The sequence below is a fragment of the Neofelis nebulosa genome, chromosome 6 (assembly GCF_028018385.1).
Source record: "Neofelis nebulosa isolate mNeoNeb1 chromosome 6, mNeoNeb1.pri, whole genome shotgun sequence".
Lineage (NCBI taxonomy): Eukaryota > Metazoa > Chordata > Mammalia > Carnivora > Felidae > Neofelis > Neofelis nebulosa.
The window spans coordinates 144,538,249-144,556,733 of NC_080787.1; the positions used below are offsets into that span (position 1 = coordinate 144,538,249).

At 44.8% G+C, this 18,485-nt stretch overlaps 1 long non-coding RNA gene across 1 annotated transcript in view; it reads right to left on the reverse strand.

Moving 5' to 3' along the window:
- The window catches only part of LOC131515090 (uncharacterized), a 74,316-nt gene extending 57,250 nt beyond the window's left edge, over positions 1-17,066 (reverse strand). The window contains exon 1 of the long non-coding RNA XR_009263430.1: positions 16,101-17,066. This is a non-coding gene — a long non-coding RNA (uncharacterized LOC131515090). The remainder of the gene's footprint in view (positions 1-16,100) is intronic.
- Positions 17,067-18,485: the final 1,419 nt, after the last annotated feature.

Here is an 18,485-nt window from a genome sequence, read left to right on the forward strand (position 1 = left end):
GAAAAAGCGTTTAAATCTGTCAGAATCCCGAATTCAGAACAGCAGAGCTTCACTAACCTTTGTCAGGCTGGGTGGTTTTTTTTGTTTTTTGGGGTTTTTTTTTTTTTGCATTCCAGGCAGCTCCCCACCCCCACCCCCGCCGGGGAGGCATTTGCGACCCCTCCCTCCTCTCTTCCAACGTCCTGCAGCCCAGAAAGAGACCCTGGCAGCAATGTTGCCCCGCGAGCATCCGCACCTCCCCTTCGTTCCTCGGAAGCCCCCACCCTCCCCGCGCCGGCCGCGAGGGTCTCCCAGTGATCCCCTCTACCTGCCACGCTTACAAATCAACTCCGTGGCTTGCCAGAAATTCAGAGTCTGAGGACACGCCACGGTGGCACAGCCATGACATGAGAACAGATGGAAAACTTCTCGGGAACAAAATGTGCACACAAAAAATGGATTCTGGCTTTGAAGTGCATATTCACGGTGCAGCTTTCAAGGCTTCTGAAAGGCCCACCCAAGCTCAAATCTGACCTACTTAGGCGGTGTTCTTATTTATGTCTCCGAGGAAGGAGCTGTATATTTAGCAAATGAGGACCATCCATCCCCCATGCCCACTTCTTCACGTTTATAGAGCCGAGCAATTTTCGCTTGTTAATTTCTCCCCAGACCGCCTCCCGAAAAGTGGATATAGAAGTTAAACACTGCTCAAAAATTCCATGAGCTCCAGGAATTCTGCATCAGTGCATTCCGGTTTTCATTGAGCGTGTGGGTTAACATCGCTTAAAAGAACAAGAATGAGACGGCTGTTGATCCGCGTTTGTTCCTTTTCTCTTCGTTGGCAGCGCAGCCGCCGGCCTGTCATTAATGCTGCAGTCAGATTTCCTGATGTTCCAACCTGTAAACTGCGTCAGTTTCTGCTTGGAGAGTCTAGGTGTGCAAAGTATAGACCTGAAGCTATTATCCGGCCTACGAAGCCGAAATAGACGTTAGTTTCAATTATCCGGGTTTTCAGGAGAAAGGCTTTTTAACCTTCCTTATCAGGATAATTGCCTTGACCCCCACCCTTTGTACATATCATGGAAACCATAAAGTTTCAATCCCCAGACCAAGGAGCTTCCTCAAACCTTTTTCGGAAGCAGCAGGCTTTCACAAAACAGTAAGCGAGCACGTGAAGAGCATGCCTTCAAAAGACGATGTTGATTCTTAACAGTTTAGTTTACAGGAGTTCGCCAAAGAGACATCTTTACCGAAGTCGTTAGTGCCAGGATGTCACATCACCCGGCAGTGCGCTCAGACTCCCTTGGATTTTCTTGGAAACCCAAAGGTCAGTTTTAGGGAATTCAGGGCCCACTGCCTCCATGCATGCTAGAGTGTATTTTGTTTTCTTCCGAACAAATCTGGTAATCGCCTCCCTCTTCCCGCCAGAGAGACAAAAGTTGGTTGAACGGTGTGCGAGAAGAAAACGACAACCCTAGAGCGTCTTCCCATATTATGTACTTTCTCTCCCAGTGCTCAGCACAGGACTGTGCTCAGTGTTTGATGAGAAGAGTTTCGCAGCCCAGCGCTCACCTTCTCAATTAAGCAAATGTGTGCACAGCACCCAGCTCCTGGTTGTGTCTCCCGGCACCTACGCGCTCCTGAGCTGTGGCCACAGGGGGCAGATTCTCCGGCACGTGGCACATGGCCCAGAGGCAGTGGTGACCATCACCACCGTCACCACACCGCCAAGGACCCTCAGCAACGATCTCGCTTGAAAGCCTGACCTTGATGTACTTGCTCCTTGCCCCGGACTTTGCCCTTCCTAAGAAGTTGCTCCAGCCTCACCCTGAGTCCCTCCTTCCTCCCCTCAGAAAACCGAGAGCTCCATTTCCAGGTAACGCTATCGACTGTGCTCCTGCTAACTTGGCATCCTCTACTTAACCTACTTAGCTCAGCACGGTGAGATGGAAATAAACATGTGCACCCGGGGCATTTCTCTTACCTGCAGCTGGCTCCCAGGTCATGCTGGGACGGAGCTCATTGAGACACAGCGGGACCTCTGAACCTGGCTCCCGCACCTCCACCTAACAGATCTGGCACGCAACACAAAGTGCCAGGCGCACCTGCTCGCCACACTGCAGGGGGAGTGACACTGGCGTGAGGATTAAATTAGGTGATGCTTGTGCGCAGAACTCTCCAAACGACCGGCACAAAATCGACGATGTGGGAAGGATACCGCTACGGAACGAAACGCGTCTTCCCAAATTCCTACGCGGCAGCCCTAATCCCCGATGCGATGGCTAGGGAGCCAGCCGAGGTGACTGGGTTGAGATGAGACCATGGGGTGGGGCCCTCAGGGTGGCATTAGCGCCCTTGTAAGAAGAGACGCCAGAGAACTCGTTCTCTATCTCTGCCACGTGAGGACACAGCAAGCCAGGAAGTGACCCTAACCAGGAACCTGGCCATGCTTGGCGCCCTGAGCCTGAACCTGCAGCCTCCAGAACTGTCACAACTACGTGTCCGTTGACTGAGCCCCTCAGCCCGTGGTACTGTGTTATGGCAACGCCAGCAGCCTAAGACGGACACGTTCTCATCTCCCACCCACCTTACCCCGTCCTAGCCCCGCATTCCTCTTTTTCCAGCTGCTAACAACATGCCCCCCCCCCCCCGTGCAGCTCCACGTTTCAAAGCTCTTTTCCTTCCTGCATCAGTCAGAATATTCCGACTTACGCTGAAGTCAAGCATTTACCAGGAACTCACTACGCACGATACGCAAGGTGACGTCTTATGAGACCCCGTGCCCTCCAGTTAAACAAGTGCCTTTGGTGTCCCTGGTTGCCGCTTGTGGTCCTGCTCACATCAGCCGTGATGCCGAGTTCAGAGAGCGAGGTAAATGAAATACAGCTCTGTTGGCTTCTGCTCCATTAGGAAAGGGAAAAATCAATGTTTGCCAAATGTAGAAGGACAAAATCAATAGCAAAAGAAATTTTATTTTCAACCTTCTAAGGGAGTATTACAAAGAAGAGAGAGTGAAAATTATTATTATTTATTGATGTATATAGCACCCTCTGAAAGCCTCAAAGTGTTTTATGGAATTACAAACTGCCTTCGTCCTTTGCTGCGTACAGATCACTGTTCTGCTCCTGGGGAGCCCTCCCGAAGGGGTGAGTGCGGGAAGTGTGAGGGCCACCTGACACCGTAGTCGCGGGGGTGCCCATTCAATGGTAACTCGTGTATTTATTAAAGAAGAGAAAGTAATAATTAGTGCGATGAAGTTAGCCCACTCTAATCTTGTGGAAAGTTCCTGAGGAAGAAGCCGCCTCTTTAGATTTTAGATGGCATCGTAATATATGTGGTTTGGCAGAAGGAGGAGAAAACCCACTCTCCACCCTTCTCCAACGTTCCTTCGTTGGAACAAGCAGCACATTTGGGGAGAATAAGCCACCTGCTGCCAACATCTTAATGCAGTTCCTGGCAGAGGAGTTTTGATAGATGGCTTCAAAGCCACGAGTGTAAACCCCTGAACAAAACTTTCTAGAGGATGAAACGTCAAGAGAGCGAGGTTGCAGGAAGCAGGGCTTGTGGAGGTTGGCAGCTGTGGAAAACTCCACAAAGGGAAGAGTCGAAATAAAACCTTACAAGGGGAGAATGATTTCCACTTTTCAATCTCCTTTCACCTGGGTTTTTTTCTTTTTCTCTCATTTGCACTTTGTGACGATCCTTGGAGAGAGAGGGGGCGGGAATTATTAACCCCGTTTGACGGGGGCTCAGAGAGTGCAAGTGACTTACCCCAAATCTTCGCCTGTTTATTGGCAGGGCTCAGAAGGGAACCTGGTCTCCTGGATTCTTAGTCACAAGGAAGATGAGAGGTTTCGTAGCTGAAGCTTCCATCTCAAACAGGAATCCCCTCCGTAGCATCTCCGTAGGCAAGTTTCTGGATGATGAGTCCAACCCCTCAGAAGAATAGCACTTCACTTTTAAATTATCCCAAATACCATCTGACATCATGAGACGCTAAGACTAGTTCTGGAGTTTCTGGAGACTATTCTGGAGACCAGTTTCTGGAGACTATTCTGCTTGCTTTGATGGGAATCTCCATTCACACCATGGACTCCAAGTGACCTCCTCAAAATCACTTCATAGACACTGCCAGATTTTCCAGCCACCAAACCCCCATTCTGTACCTGTGCTGTTAATTACCTCAGTGAAGGACTTCACATTTAGAAATATTCAGTGCTCTCTGTATTCACACCCATGACTTCAGCCTACCAAGTTGTTACGACTCCTGACTCTACCTTCTAGCACACTGTTTATCCTGCCTGGATGTCTAAGTCGGACTTTCTGTGCCTTCCTTCAAAGTATTAATCAGTTCAAGGACTGGAGCCTAGAGTACAGCCCTAAAGCAGGCCATGGCGAGTGCCCGCTGGTTGGTGTTAGCTCATTAATCTACTCCCTTTGGTCATCCAAAGAGAAGTGGATTTCTTCGGCTGGTATTCAGTTCACACGCTTCCGGTCAGGCACTGCTCTAGGCTCAGCTGCAGGCAATAGCTATTTTAAGGACAAGAGAGAGAAACTATGCAAAATCCCCCTGGATCGGCTACTTTACTGCCCCTTTGCTGCTTTGTGGCCCCCGCCTCATGGGCTGGCTTCCCCTTTAAGGGCCCTCGTCGGTATTCCTGCTTCCAACTAAAGCCTGCCATCCCTCCCACTCATCAGACTTTCCTCTGAGCTTGGATGCTCCTGGTTCCAATCCCAAAGGACCAACTTGCCTGCTATAGATCCTCCTGAAACCAGCTGACTTTCCTCCATTATTCCCTTTGCCCTCTTAAGACGTCCCTTCTCCCTGAAGCTAGTCTGTCACCTCACAGCTTCATTTTATCTGCACAAATATTACAGGAAACTTTGTCAAAGCCCTTAATAAAGTCCAGACCTATCACGTAATAGTGCCCTGAAATATATCAAGTCTTGTCACCTTATCCGGAAAAGAAAGAAATTTACCACTATATGAATTACTGAATTACAGTTTGTGTATATGGAGCAAACTCCTGAATGGGCTTACCAACCCCTTCCGGAAACTATCTCTCTCCCTCCCATGCCATTTCCATTGTTTTCACACAGTCAGTGTGATCCCACACCCTCAGCTTCTTAGTCCAATTGGTCAACTGCCCCAAGCTGAGCCCACAGCATTTTTTCTACAGGAGTTAAGGCCAAAACTGAGGCAGAGAGACTAATCTCTCTTTGGTGGCTGGGCCCAAGATAAGGTGCTTGGAAACTGTGACCTGCCATGTTTTCAGCCATGTGGGCCATGGGGACGCCCCCCCCGCCTCCAGCAAGGAGAGAGAAGACAGAAATAGAAAGGCAGGGAGGCACCAGGCAACAGACTAAGAGCATCCCGAAGGCTCAAGACTCCTGTCCCCATTTTCCTTAGATAAGCCACGTTCTTCTCCTTGGGTCCCAAAAGTCGGTCAAAACCTTTCAAATAAATCCCCATTTTGTTTATGGTAGTTTGAGTTCACTTTCTGTCATTGGCCACCGAAGATTCCTAAATGACACAGTGTGGGGCACTGACCCCACCCCAGAGCCAGCCAGCTGCCTTGCAGGACTACACCAGTGAAATTAGTCAACCTCATGCAATCCTACAAAGAGCCTGTTGGCCCGCAAAAAAGAAAGAAATGTAAGGAAATGAGGTCTCACAACCATGCTACTTATTTCAGAGTCTCCTTGTGTTTCCTTTTTCTTTCTTGATGTCCTGTTCACAACAGAGGAAAGCCCCTCATGCTAGGCAACAGTCCAAATCATGGACTTCTTTCTGTAGGCCACAGGGAGAGAAACTCAGAAGGGCCAAGAGAGTTGCGTCTGCTTATTTTGGTTGCTTTGAGTCAAGCAGCAAAGGGATTTTCCAGTCGAACAGTCCCCTGAGCACGGCAGGAATGTTTCATGATCCTGTCACGCTTCCCTCTTCCCATTCACAGCCCAGGCCAATCATCCGGTAAATACCTGAGAAGGTTGCCTTTGTATATGCTTCCTGGTTAAATCAAAACAGCTTCCAAAACCTAGACATGGGAAAACTGGATGAACCCCTCAGTCCTAAATTCAGTCTGATTCACAAACAACGGCTAAATATAGAAAGACTCTACCCATTTGAGGCCAACAAAGAGTGTCCAGAATCTGCTCTTGGAACCTCTGTATCACGTGGGAGCCACTGATGTTCCAGCCCAGAGGGAGGGGACTTTGCCTCCAGAGTGGCCATCGCTAAGCAACATCAACCCAATGACCATCGGCCTTGGGACCACCATGATACTCCTTGCAATTTTCTTGAGGATATTCCAGAAGGGAAAGCCACAGGGCTTAGATTTTAAGTAACTAGAACAGATGTATAGTGTAAATTCCTTAGGGTCAGGATCCCTATTGGGTTTAGTGTTTTTCCCCTCTAGTATCTGCTATATCAGGACCAGATAAATCATATGTAGGGCCCACTTCAAAATGAAAACACAGGGCTGCTGGTTCAAAAATTAAGAATTGCAAGAGCATGACAGCAGAGCAATAAACCAAGTGCTGGGCCCTGTGTGATCGTCCAGGTTGCTCACAAGCTGTAGCCAGTCTTGTCCATAGCACCCTGGTCATGATTTGTGTAGCATAAATGCTTATTAGTGAATCAATAAATTGAATAACCAGGACCAGAATTAGAAGGGCGGGGGCAAGACACCTCTGCTTCAAGCAAACAACCCACCCTTTCTCTTTCATGCTTCTGCTGGGAACTCTGATAAGAAGGGGTTCCACTGTAGAAGTTTGAGAAACACTGCTCCGTAGAAGCATCTTTGTAGGATCTAGAGCACAGTGTCACTGATAACCAGGTCCTCACTTCATCAATTCAGGTATGGAGTGAATAGACAAAACCATCAAGAGAAGATCAGAGGAAAGGAAAAACAAAAAAACCACCAGGGTGTGAAATTTCAATCTCTTCTAGAACATGCTGTCTCCTTATAAATTATCTACAAGTTCCCGGGCTGCCCTGACCATCCCCTATGGTAGACCATCCCTTATCAATGCTATTTTTTTCTCTCTCCCAATTTGTTCACATCTGCATATTTACCCATAGTCTCGGTTCCTATTTATTAGTCCGTCACATCAAAGTATCTGCTATTGGATCACCTTCTGAAAACGTTAGAAGAAAGTGATCGGTCTTTAAGGAAGGTGTTAAACACTGGTAGGATGCTTGCAATAACCTTGGTCTGCTCTTTGAAAGCAAAGAATGGGGATGCTTACCCAGCATTTTCTGAGAAATGAGTGTAAATTGCAGGAAACAGTGTGTAAATTAAAGGAACTGCCTAATATAATTAGCCACACAGGAAATGTAATGGGTCTGGAAAACAAAAGTGTAATTTATGAGGAAATATCAATTGGAATAATGTAAATAATGGGTCTTTCACTGCGGTTCCTATTGCTTGTGGAACTAAGGTAGTCATTAGGCAAGGAAGCGCTTATCAAATTCTAAAAAGGTTCTCTAAAGCTATGACTTTAGAATGTCATATTACCTTCAAGAAAGATCCTTAATTAATGGTGGGGCTGTTGTAAGATGTATAATGGGCCCGGCTGAGTTTCCCCATTCTTCCCACTGTGCTGACTACACCCATAAAATACGGCCTAGCTCTTGGCCAGGATCTTTGGGAAAGCTTTTTGTAGTGGGCCTTTCATTTGATGGTGAACCGCTCCACTTTTGGCTCACATTTCTTACAAGATTTTCCTCTGAGGTGGGCAGACACCGACAACATTGACTCTTTCAATATCATCCACCTGAATTACAATTATTACTGGGGTTCTCGATGCCTCTCGATGCCTCTCCATGAATCAGTTTAGCCTCTAGGAAAAAAAGTAGATACTAAGTTCAGTGGCTCACTGCATAAATGGAAACATAGCCCAAACCTCTAAATAATGATCAAGCACGCGGTGCCTGGGTGGCTCAGTCAGTTGAGTGACCGACTTTGACTCGGGTCATGATCTCATGGTTCGGGGGTTCGAGCACTACCTGGGGCTTTGCGCTGATAGCATGGAGCCTGCTTCAGAGTCATTCTCTTCCCCTCTCTTTCTCTCTTTTTCTCTCTCTCTCAAAAATGAATACACTCTTTCTTTTAATTTAAATAACAGTCAACCATATAAGCTTTAACTGAAGCTCATGCAACAAAGACCTTTTCTAGGTAAAAAAACAAAATGTAACTTGCATATTTTTAGTGTATTTTTCCCCGTTGTTACCCTGATTGCCATAATTCTACCTTTATAGTAGAGCGACTGGCTGCCATAACCCAGAAAACAATGGTGATGAAATGCAAGGCCTCTCAATATCGGTACCTCTGAAGTTCTTTATGTCTTTGATTCCAAATGACAGGGAATTGGACAAATCATGAAATACAGCAGGAGACAACATGAGCAATAGGTGTATCTTACACCTCTACTTCTGTTCCATCTGTTGGCCCTTGGACTAATAAATCTGCTAATTCATACAGCGATAGCCACTGCCTGACCCTCCTGCATTCTGTTACTCTTGTGTCTGCCTGCGGTGGAGATCTCAGTCCTCACACTCCCAGACTTGTGAGGTGCCTGCCTCCAGGGGGCTCTCCCACCATGGCTCCAGCCCACCAGCCCACTCTCCTCTGGTAGGACAAGTGTCTGCAGAGGACATCTCCTGCTCCATATGGGGCTTTCCTCTCTGCTCCCACCTCCACAGGGCAGCCTGAAGGGCTCAGGAAGAATAATTCTGCCTCCTCCAATGCCATCACTCTAAACTCCTAAAACAAGCACTGATTCGTTCTGAACAACTCAAAAAAAGACAATGGAAAAGTGCATTCTAGAACGTTTTTCTATTCTTCAGCCAACAAATGGTCAAAGGTTAGAAGTTCAGTTCACCAGAACTTTCTAGTCTCATCCATGGGTCTTTTATGACCCTGTTAAGGAGGGGTGATGGGCTTCTTGGTATTAACAGTGGCTCTAAAGGTAGAGGTAGTGACATTTATTTCTACACAAAGAAAGAAAAAAAAATAGCCTCTTCCTTATTCTTATTTTTGGCCATCGCAGATATCCTTCTTTATAATTACTTGGGCTATTGCTATTGTAGCCATCATTTTCACTATTTACTATTATGGGTATTTAGAGGCTCATAAAAATGTGAGCTTCCTCAATGCTTAAACAGCACGAGAGATAAATCAGAGGCACAGAGCATTGGCTGACACTGGATGAAACCTGACTGGGAACAGCTGGATTGCTCTCTTGACTAAATATTTACAAAAGGCATGATTGTATCACTGAGCGACACTGTGCGAATATAACAATTTATCAATCATCTTGTTTAACAGCAATCCCCACAGGAAGGGCTACATTCCCACTTAACAATAAGAATCTACTGGATGCTAATTAATTTACTTCTTTTCACTTAAGGTTATTTCAGACACGTATGCCCTTGTGCTTTTATAACAGCACATTTTACACGGAGACCAAGTAAATGTTTTATAGGCCAAAAAAATAATAAAAGGGAGGGTCAATGTTAACTCTAAATCTTGGCTCACAGTCCATCTTCTGGGGTTAGAATAGAGAAACGTGGACATGTTAAGGCGTATTCTAGGGATCCGGCTGCAGATGTTACTGCTAATTCTAGAGAATATGAGAAAAATGAAAGGACAAAGGCTGGTTTCCTCTTGAATTTGAATGAGGAAATGTTAACCAGTTGTTGTTTACCACACAAGCGGTCATGGGGAGGCAGGTCCATCGTTATCATTCAGAGCACAATTCTGTCCAGTGACAAGCGTCAGTAGAAGGAAGAAGAGCATGGTTCCTGTCCTTGGGTGCCCTTCAGCCTCAGGGGAACAACTGGTGGGCTCAGCCCAATTTGTATAATATCACACGGAACACAGATGTAAAGTCCTGCGAAACCAGTTAGTAGAGGAATTCTGGGAGGATGGCTGTGGTGTCAATGGCACAGTTTTGGACCTTCCAGAATTGTGACGTAAAACAGAGCATGTAGATGGCACAACTGAAACACATGGACCACATCTGTGACAAAAGTAGGCAACAAGATCTCTTTACAAGTCCCAAAATATAAGTGGATATTGCTAAAGTACTTAATGCCCCAATACCTGAGCGTTACTGGCAACTGCGAGGTAGAATCCAAGGGAAGGATTTAGCCTGTGAGCAGGAGAAGAAAAACAAAACAAAACAAAAATGAAAACAAAAACGAAAGTGAAAACAAAAATAACCGACAGGTGTATCCGGGAAAGTGTGGCGGACAAATCTGAGAAGAGCAGCTGAATCTGTGACTAGAAGGTTGAAGATTCTCCAGCCATCTGGTCCCTCTGAACCCTCCAAACTGACTAGCAAACTAACAAAGTCTCCTTCCAGGAAGGGGCCCCATGAGGAGACAGTCAGGAATGTAACCAAAACTGAGCAGGATAGGGATGATAGAGGCAAAGAAAAGATAAGATACAGAGAAAAGTGGGACAGAGATGAAGGGAAGAGAATTGTGAAATCTCAGGAAGCAAGCTGTCACTGTGTTTTTAACATTATATAAAACACCATAAGAGGGAGCTCCACAAAGTAAGCAAAACTCTATGAACTCAGCCTCCATCTAAAAATTCAAGAGAACTAAATTCGCATTAAAATGAGGAATAAAAAATATATATAGGTCAATTCCCATACAAAGTGACTATCAAAAAATAAAATATGTATCAGAACATCACTACAAACAACAAAAGCATCCCAGAAAGACATATTAAACACACACACACACACACACACACACACACACACACACAACCTTGCAATATACTCTTTCAAAACAAACTAAAGGCTTTAAGAAAATGATATGAGACAGGAAAGAGCAACGAATTAGAATTAGAAAAACTCAAAAATGTAGGGACAAAACTTAAGAAAAACTTACACATAAAATAATCACTAGAAGACTAAATTATAAGGAACACAAGAGCAAATAAAGGTAATAACATAGTGACTTCAGACAGTAAAAAGGAAGGAATTTAAAAAAATAAATTTGTAAAAAGATTTTACTAGGATCAAGAGAAAATGACAAATATTGGAGATAAGCAAAGAAAATCTAACATATCGATATAGTAGTCCCTGAAAAAGAAAACTGAATCAAGGGAGCAGAACAAATCATAAAAATTATAACTAAAAAAAAAAACAAAAACAAAAACAAGAAAAGCAAAACTTTTCTCAAATTAAAAGAAAAATAGTGTCAGACCACATATTGAAAGAGCTCTTTGAATTCTTGTATCCTTGAGACTACCCCAGAATGATCAACACCAACATGTATTCTAAAAAAAATACTGGACTTTAAAGAAAAAAGAAAAAAAATCATTTGGACATTGGATAAAAAGAACTTGTGATTTATAAAAGAATGAAAGTGGGTTTTCAGTAGACTATTAAATACCAACTCTTGTTCCAAAAGAAAATAAGGAAATATATTTCAGATACTCAGGGAAAGAAAATATGAGCTCAAAATTTTATACCCAGCACACCTGGCCTTCAGGTAAAAAGTGCTCAAACTCTTGTTAACATGCAAAACTCAGAGAGCTTTGTTTCCATGAGCCTATCCTAAGGAATCCATTATTTCTAATGAATTCAGACAGACAAAATGACTAGAAGGGCATCAACAAAAAGAATTGTGATGAGTATTAAATACATAGTTAACTGTAGAACTAAGGCTAAAAAAAATAAAAGGGAGAGATTATAATATGTAATAGCTAAATGATATGGTAGTATGGATAGAGCACAGTCATTTTTAAAATGGGAGAGGAGTGAAGATAGCATATTTCCTATAAACTGGAAGAAATTTATAAGTCTCTGCATTCAGAGACCTGAGAAAACTCAGGATTGATTCCTTTGAAAAATTATAGGTGCTCTTCCATTCTTTCATTAGGAAGAATACAATGTCTGCCTGCTTTTTTTGTTCTTTTTAATAAAAACTTTATTTAGTATTTCTACTGGGGCACCTGGGTGACTCAGTCAGTTAAGCATCCATCTTCAACTCAGGTCACGATCTCATGGCTTATGAGTTCCAGCCCTGTGTTGGCCTTTGTGCTGACAGCTCAGAGCCTGGAGCCTGCTTCAGATTCTGTCTCTGTCTCTCTCTGCCCCTCTCCCACCTGTGTTCTGTCCCTCTCTCTCAAAAATAAATAAACATTAAGAAAATACTTTAACTACTTTTAATAATTTTACTTATTTTTATTAATCAAAATTGGTGATATACTGGGGTGCCTGGGTGGCTCAGTCGGTTAGCATCTGACTTAAGCCCAGGTCATGATTTCATAGCTCATGAGTTCGAGGCCTGTGTCAGGCTCTGTGCTGACAGCTCAGAGCCTGGAGCCCACTTTGAGTTCTGTGTCCCTGTCTCTCTCTGCCCCTTCCCTGCTTGTGCTCGCTCTCTCTCTCTCTCTCTCTCTCTCTCAAAAATGAATAAACGTTTAAAAAAATTTTTAATTAAAAAAAAAATTGGTGACATACTATTAGCATTGTTACTCCTATACTTTGTGTGTGGGTGATATGAGATTAAGCAAACAAGTAATTATGGGATCTTCTAATTCCCTCATTCTGTGTCCTTCTTGACATAAAAGAAAGAAGATACAGATACAATGTACATCCTGCTTAGGTAAAAATCCCATAGTACTAAATTTGAATTGGAGGTATCAGTGGTATTTTCTTTTTAATCATGAGGTATTTTATTTTTAAATATGCATATGCTTGTGTTTATTTCCTAGATCTGTCCACTGGAAAAGCCTAGGGAAAAAATGAGCAATCCAGTAACAATGAGTATTGTGGGTTCCTAGATGGCAGCCTTGAAATGTCATCTCCCATCATTTAAAAAGTGGAAGGGGAGGGGTGCCTGAAACCAATGTAATATCATCAGTCCACTATACTTCAGTTAGAAAAAAACATTAAAAAATAAAATAAAAATGAAAAGATGGGGGGAGGGCTTCTTGGGGCAGTGGGTGGGACAAGAAATGTAAGGATAAGAAGATAAGCCTAGTATATCCTAACATACCAGATATCAAGAATACATTCAAGGCCTGTTTGAGCTTTAATAAGAATTAAAATTGCAATGGATTGAAATTTAACATACATATTTAAATCCACACTTTTAGAATAATTTTTTAAGTGATCACTTTCTGAAGACGGCAGAGAACCAATGCATAATCTCAAAAACTGGGTAAATAAAAGGACAAAATCAAGAACTTATACTGTCTTCTCTGTCTGAATGATACCTCTGGGTAACCAATAGCAGTTGGGATGGGGGGAGTTATGCTATAAAATTATTCCAGCTAATATATAAAAATAAAATGGTAGAATTAGAACACCACCATTCGGCAAGCACTATAAATTAATGGATGTAGGCATTGATGGATGCCTACATGGATGTTAGCAGTTGCTAACATCAAAAAAAAGTGAAAAGCGGGCATTGTGTTCCTCCTGATGAAAATCACAAGGTCACCAATAGTCTTGTCGAAGAGAGCAAACCAGAGTCTCAACCAGCCTCCGTATTCAGCTGCCAAAGTGCAGAGAACACACAGGATAGAAACACATGTCAAAACGTCCCATGCGTCTACAAGCACCAAACCTTAACTCTGGGAAATTCAAATGGCCAAGTTCCTTAACATATAAGTTTTAAAGAAAATAAAGGGATATAGGGCAATCTATAATTACAAAATTAAAAATATAGATGTCAAATAAATGCTGTCTCGGATGCATAGTTGAATGGCAAAACCATTTTAAAATGCAAGGAAGTGACTACTGTAAAGAAGTCAGGGTAGGGGCGCCTGTGTGGCTCAGTCCGTTGAGCCTCTGACTCTTGATTTCAGCTCAGGTCACGATCTCATGGTTTGCGAGATCAGGCTCCACATCAGGCTCTGCACCAACAGCACGGAGCCTGCTTGAGATTCTCTCTCTCCCTCTCTCTCTCTCCCTCTCTCTCTCTCTCCCAAAATAAAAATAAACATTAAAAAAAAGAAGAAGCAGCAGAAAAAGTCAGGGTAGTGGCTGCCTTGGGAGGGAGTGGACAGTGAAAGAGATAAGGCACATAGAGGCCCCTCAGGGTGTCTGGCAAAGTTCTATTTCTTGACTTGCAAGGCATTTACAAGGGTGTTTGTTCACTTCATAAAATTCCACTAGGCTACATATTTGTTGTATGTGGTTTTCTCTATCTGTGTTCTGTTTTGCAATGACCAAGGTTAAAAGACAACAATAATCCCAGAAAAAAAGGTATAAACACTATTATTATGTAGAGAATGTGGACCTTTGAATCAGACAGGTCTAGATGTAGGTCCTACTTTGCCACAAATAAAACTGTGGGATCTCTGACCTCTCTGAGCCTCAATTTCTGCTTTCAAAAGGTAACGACAGAACCTAAAAGTTCCAGCTATCTAATAAGTATTCAATAAATACTAGTTTTATCATTTTTTTCTCTTTCCTCTCTCTCCCTCGTTGAGTGTCTGTTGGAATAATCAGCAGGGCTGAAACCATGTAGGATTAGTTAGTGAAAACTTCAGGAGGATCCGTGGAGGAATCCAGAGCGGAATTTTTTTTTTCCAGTGAAAGAGATGGGATATCCACCAGAGAACGCGAGCGGTAATCCAGGTGGGAGGGGAGGGAATGCAGAAAAGGGCAGTTGGGTTATACGAAAGGGAAGTCAGAAAGGAGGTTTGCCTGATGGGGTGACAAGAATGGAGGTCACCCACGTAACTACCCACAGAGGACGGGCGGTAACAGATGAGTGAAGCAGACTCCTTGCCGATAAAAGCAGCACAGGGTCAGCAAGAAATCGCAACTGACCTTCAGACTCAGCCTGAAACAAGAGGGCGTGGGTGGGTGCTGTACACGGAATGCTGGTACCTCCCCCCAAATTCGTATGTTGAAACCCTAACCCCTCTTCATGTGATGGTATTAGGGGGTGGGACCTTTGGGAGGTGGTCAGGGTTGGATGGTTCACGAGGGTGGAGCCCCTATGATTGGGATTAGCGCCCTTCTCGGAATCACAGAGAGCTTACTTCCTCTCTGCTCTTTTCCAGGTGAGGCTACAACAGGAAGTCAGGGGTCTGCAACCCGCAAGTGGGCTCTCACCAGACCCTGACCACACTGGCTCCCTGGTCTCAGATTTCCAGCCCCCAGAACAGCAATAAGTAAGTTTCTGTTGTTGATAAGCCACGTATTTTGTTTCAGCAGCCAGAACTAAGACAGTGGGGATTTTAAGACTTTCTAAACTCAGGTTTAAGCATGGTTTCTTTTTTTTTTAATTTTTTTTAACGTTTATTTATTTTTGAGTCAGGGAGAGACAGAGCATGAACAGGGGAGGGTCAGAGAGAGGGAGACACAGAATATGAAGCAGGCTCCAGGCTCTGAGCTGTCAGCACAGAGCCCGACGCGGGGCTCGAACTCACGGACCGCGAGATCATGACCTGAGCCAAAGTCGGCCGCCTAACCGACTGAGCCACCCAGGCGCCCCAAGCATGGTTTCTCGAAAGCTTGTGGACTACCAGAATACACACTCTGTAAGCACATTAGTCCTTCGAAGCTAGGGAAAACAGCAAGACATGCCCACATTAGAACCGTGTTGTATACCCCGAGATCACTCTTGACACTGAGGTCTTCTTTCACAGAGCATTGGCACGTTAAGGAGAAGCCTGTACACCCACAGCCAACCAACCGCAGGAGAGATATAGCATAAATATACCAAGATCCTAAAACCCCCAAACTACAAGTGGCAATGTTTACTGGAAAATAAATATGGGTCCATGCAGCAATACTTGGTCACGTTTACACTACTGCGGGCCTAATGAATGCTTTTCTTCACTGGGCTTTCTCTTCAGAAGTTTATTTATTTCCTCTAACACCCATCCAGGTGATTCCTATATCCTATGAATAATCAGCACATAAGCTTGTACTTGGAGTGAGAATAAAGGAACTGACATGGAAAGGTGGCCTGTTAGATACCAGTGGTGAGACAAAATCCAACCCAAGTGATGCGACAACTGGAAAAAAGTCAGATCTGTCCAATTAACTCAACTAGTTATACATAATACTAACACCGCACTCCACATAGCTCTCACGGTGCATCAGGCACTGTGCTAAGTACTTCCTTGCATTACCTCCTTCACGCACACTTCTCTGAGGTACAAACGATTATAAGCCAGAGGAGAACTGAATACAGAGGTTGTGTAGCTTGGCCGAGATCATGCCATTAGATTCCAACCTACGTCCTCTGCGACCAAAGCCCGATTCTCTGTACTCTCTCATGTAGCTGTCGAGGAAACCTGCATCGTGGTAACTCAGGTTGTTGTTCTGGTTCTCCTTCTGTTGTTCTCAGGTTCTGTTCTGGAACTTTGCTTCCAAGAGTTCTGGGTTAAAGGGTGCCATCTGGATGTTCTTACGGCAGAAGCATCTGAATCTGAGGGGACCCAACGAACCACCCTAAATCCGGCTGAGACCCTGGGACATCCTCCAGGCCACCGCCTGTACCACTAACCACAGGGAGGGAAGGAGCACAGAGAAGCTGTGACCAGAGCTGGGAGCTGGGCACAAACCCCATCCAGCTATAGCACATACTAGCTATGATACGGACACATGGCTTCACCTCCCTGATTCTGTCTCCTTATGGGTAAAATAGGAGTCTGAAATATTTCACCGCACAATGGTCTTTGGGAAGACTGAATGAGATAACGCGCGTGCGACAGCCTACAAACGCTCAGAGTTCATCTTCCCCCATCCTACGTCCCCACCAGCATGTACTTCACCCTCAGGTACACACGACGTCCGGCCGCCACTGGCGTGTTGTCTGAGCGTGAGGCCACCGTGATGTTTTGTTTGGTTGTGCTCCTTGTGAAGCATCCACGTGTCGCCCCAGGTGGAACATATCTGAGAATACGTGTCCCCACAGCATTTTCAGAAGTGGCCCAAAATGGCCAGCAGAATCCATCCTGGAAAGATTCTCACTCCCCAAATAAGTCCCAGGCATAAGAAGACACAGACTGTTACAGACAGACTTCTGCAAATGCCGTCTGGAGAGTGTGCCTTTGAACAAGAAAACCGAGCTAATTCAAAAAGGGTCTCCTGCCTCCTACAGTAGAACGGAAAAGAGAAACCTCGGCCACTCAGACATTTCTCTTGGCTTCCTTCCTGCCTGGGCTGGGGGAAAGAGGCATTCAGGAGAGCCAAGCATTTCTTTGTTCTGTGCGGGGCCCCCAGCTGAGAAGAAGCCACATGTGAGGCTGAGAAGGGGCATAAACCACCCGGTCCTGGGTCCTGCCCAGGGTGTGCCTGGCACACAGACCCGGTGATTGGCCAACACCCACCTCTCAAAGACCACGCGTTCTCGAACGGAGTTTGACCATCTCAGGGAAAGAAAGGGGGATGTTAAGTGCTGTTTCAGGTGTCTGCTCTTCTACTAAAAGCCTTTGCAGGAGGTTATTAACTTCAAAGGAAAACTCCATTTATCCTCACTCCTTTCCCCTTGAACCTCAGACAGGCCCACACTGGAACTGTCTACGTCACGGAGAGCCCCTGGAGGGCGGCCAAGGCCCCGGCTCCCACCCCCAGGTGCCAACTGACTTTTAAACCCATCCTAGAAACAGAAAGGGGTTTTTTTCCCCCCCGAGGCATATGACTTCTCTGGGTAAAAATACAATTATTTCTCATCTTCTTATAGGTAAAGATCTGGAGCAAAAGAAACAGAAGTTAATAAACTATTCTCCTAATATTTTAGCTTCTCGGGCCTTTAAATGACCAAACTCCATCTTGGTGACAAGATTCTGAACCCCGATAAAACTTCCTCTCAAACTCTTAGTGCTTATAACCAATAAAGGATATTTTTTAAACAGTTAAACGATAATGCGTTATAATTCCTAACCTGATTTCACTGAGGAAAGGGTATATGTTCATCATTTCCCTGTCTCTCTATTTGTGTGTGTGCATAAATTTAAAGGATGTTCCTTAAAAATAACAGATCTATCACAGTACTGGTTTGGAGTCTCTTTTCCCTTTAAAGGGCTGTTCAGTCTTGGCCGATCCCGATTTCACTTCGAAGCAACGTGATGCCAGAGTGTCTGTCTCGTCCCTCCTAACTCCTCAGCAGCTGTGACCTAGATCCACCGATCTCTCTCTCCCTCTTTCCCTCTCTCCTCCCTCCCCCCTCCCCCTTCCCTCTCCCCATCTCCCCATTTTCACCTATTCCCAAATCTCCCCCAGATGTTCTTGAACTTAACTGTTTCCCATAGACAACACCTCAGAACGGCCTTGGCTGCATTGCTAATGCTCTGCCACCTTCCCCAAAGCCGGTTTGGGACTCACTCCCAAGGCGGTCACTAGGTGGTACCAGTCCCATTGTTCCACGGGGCTGGCAGAAAGCCAGTGGGCTACGCCCCAGGGCTCACGTCCTTATAGGCCCTTCTGAAGAATGTGGATTTTAGAGGGTGGTGGTGTGGGGCATGGTGCACCTTACAGAGGTCCCAAAGAATTGGCCGAGAGATAAACCCGGG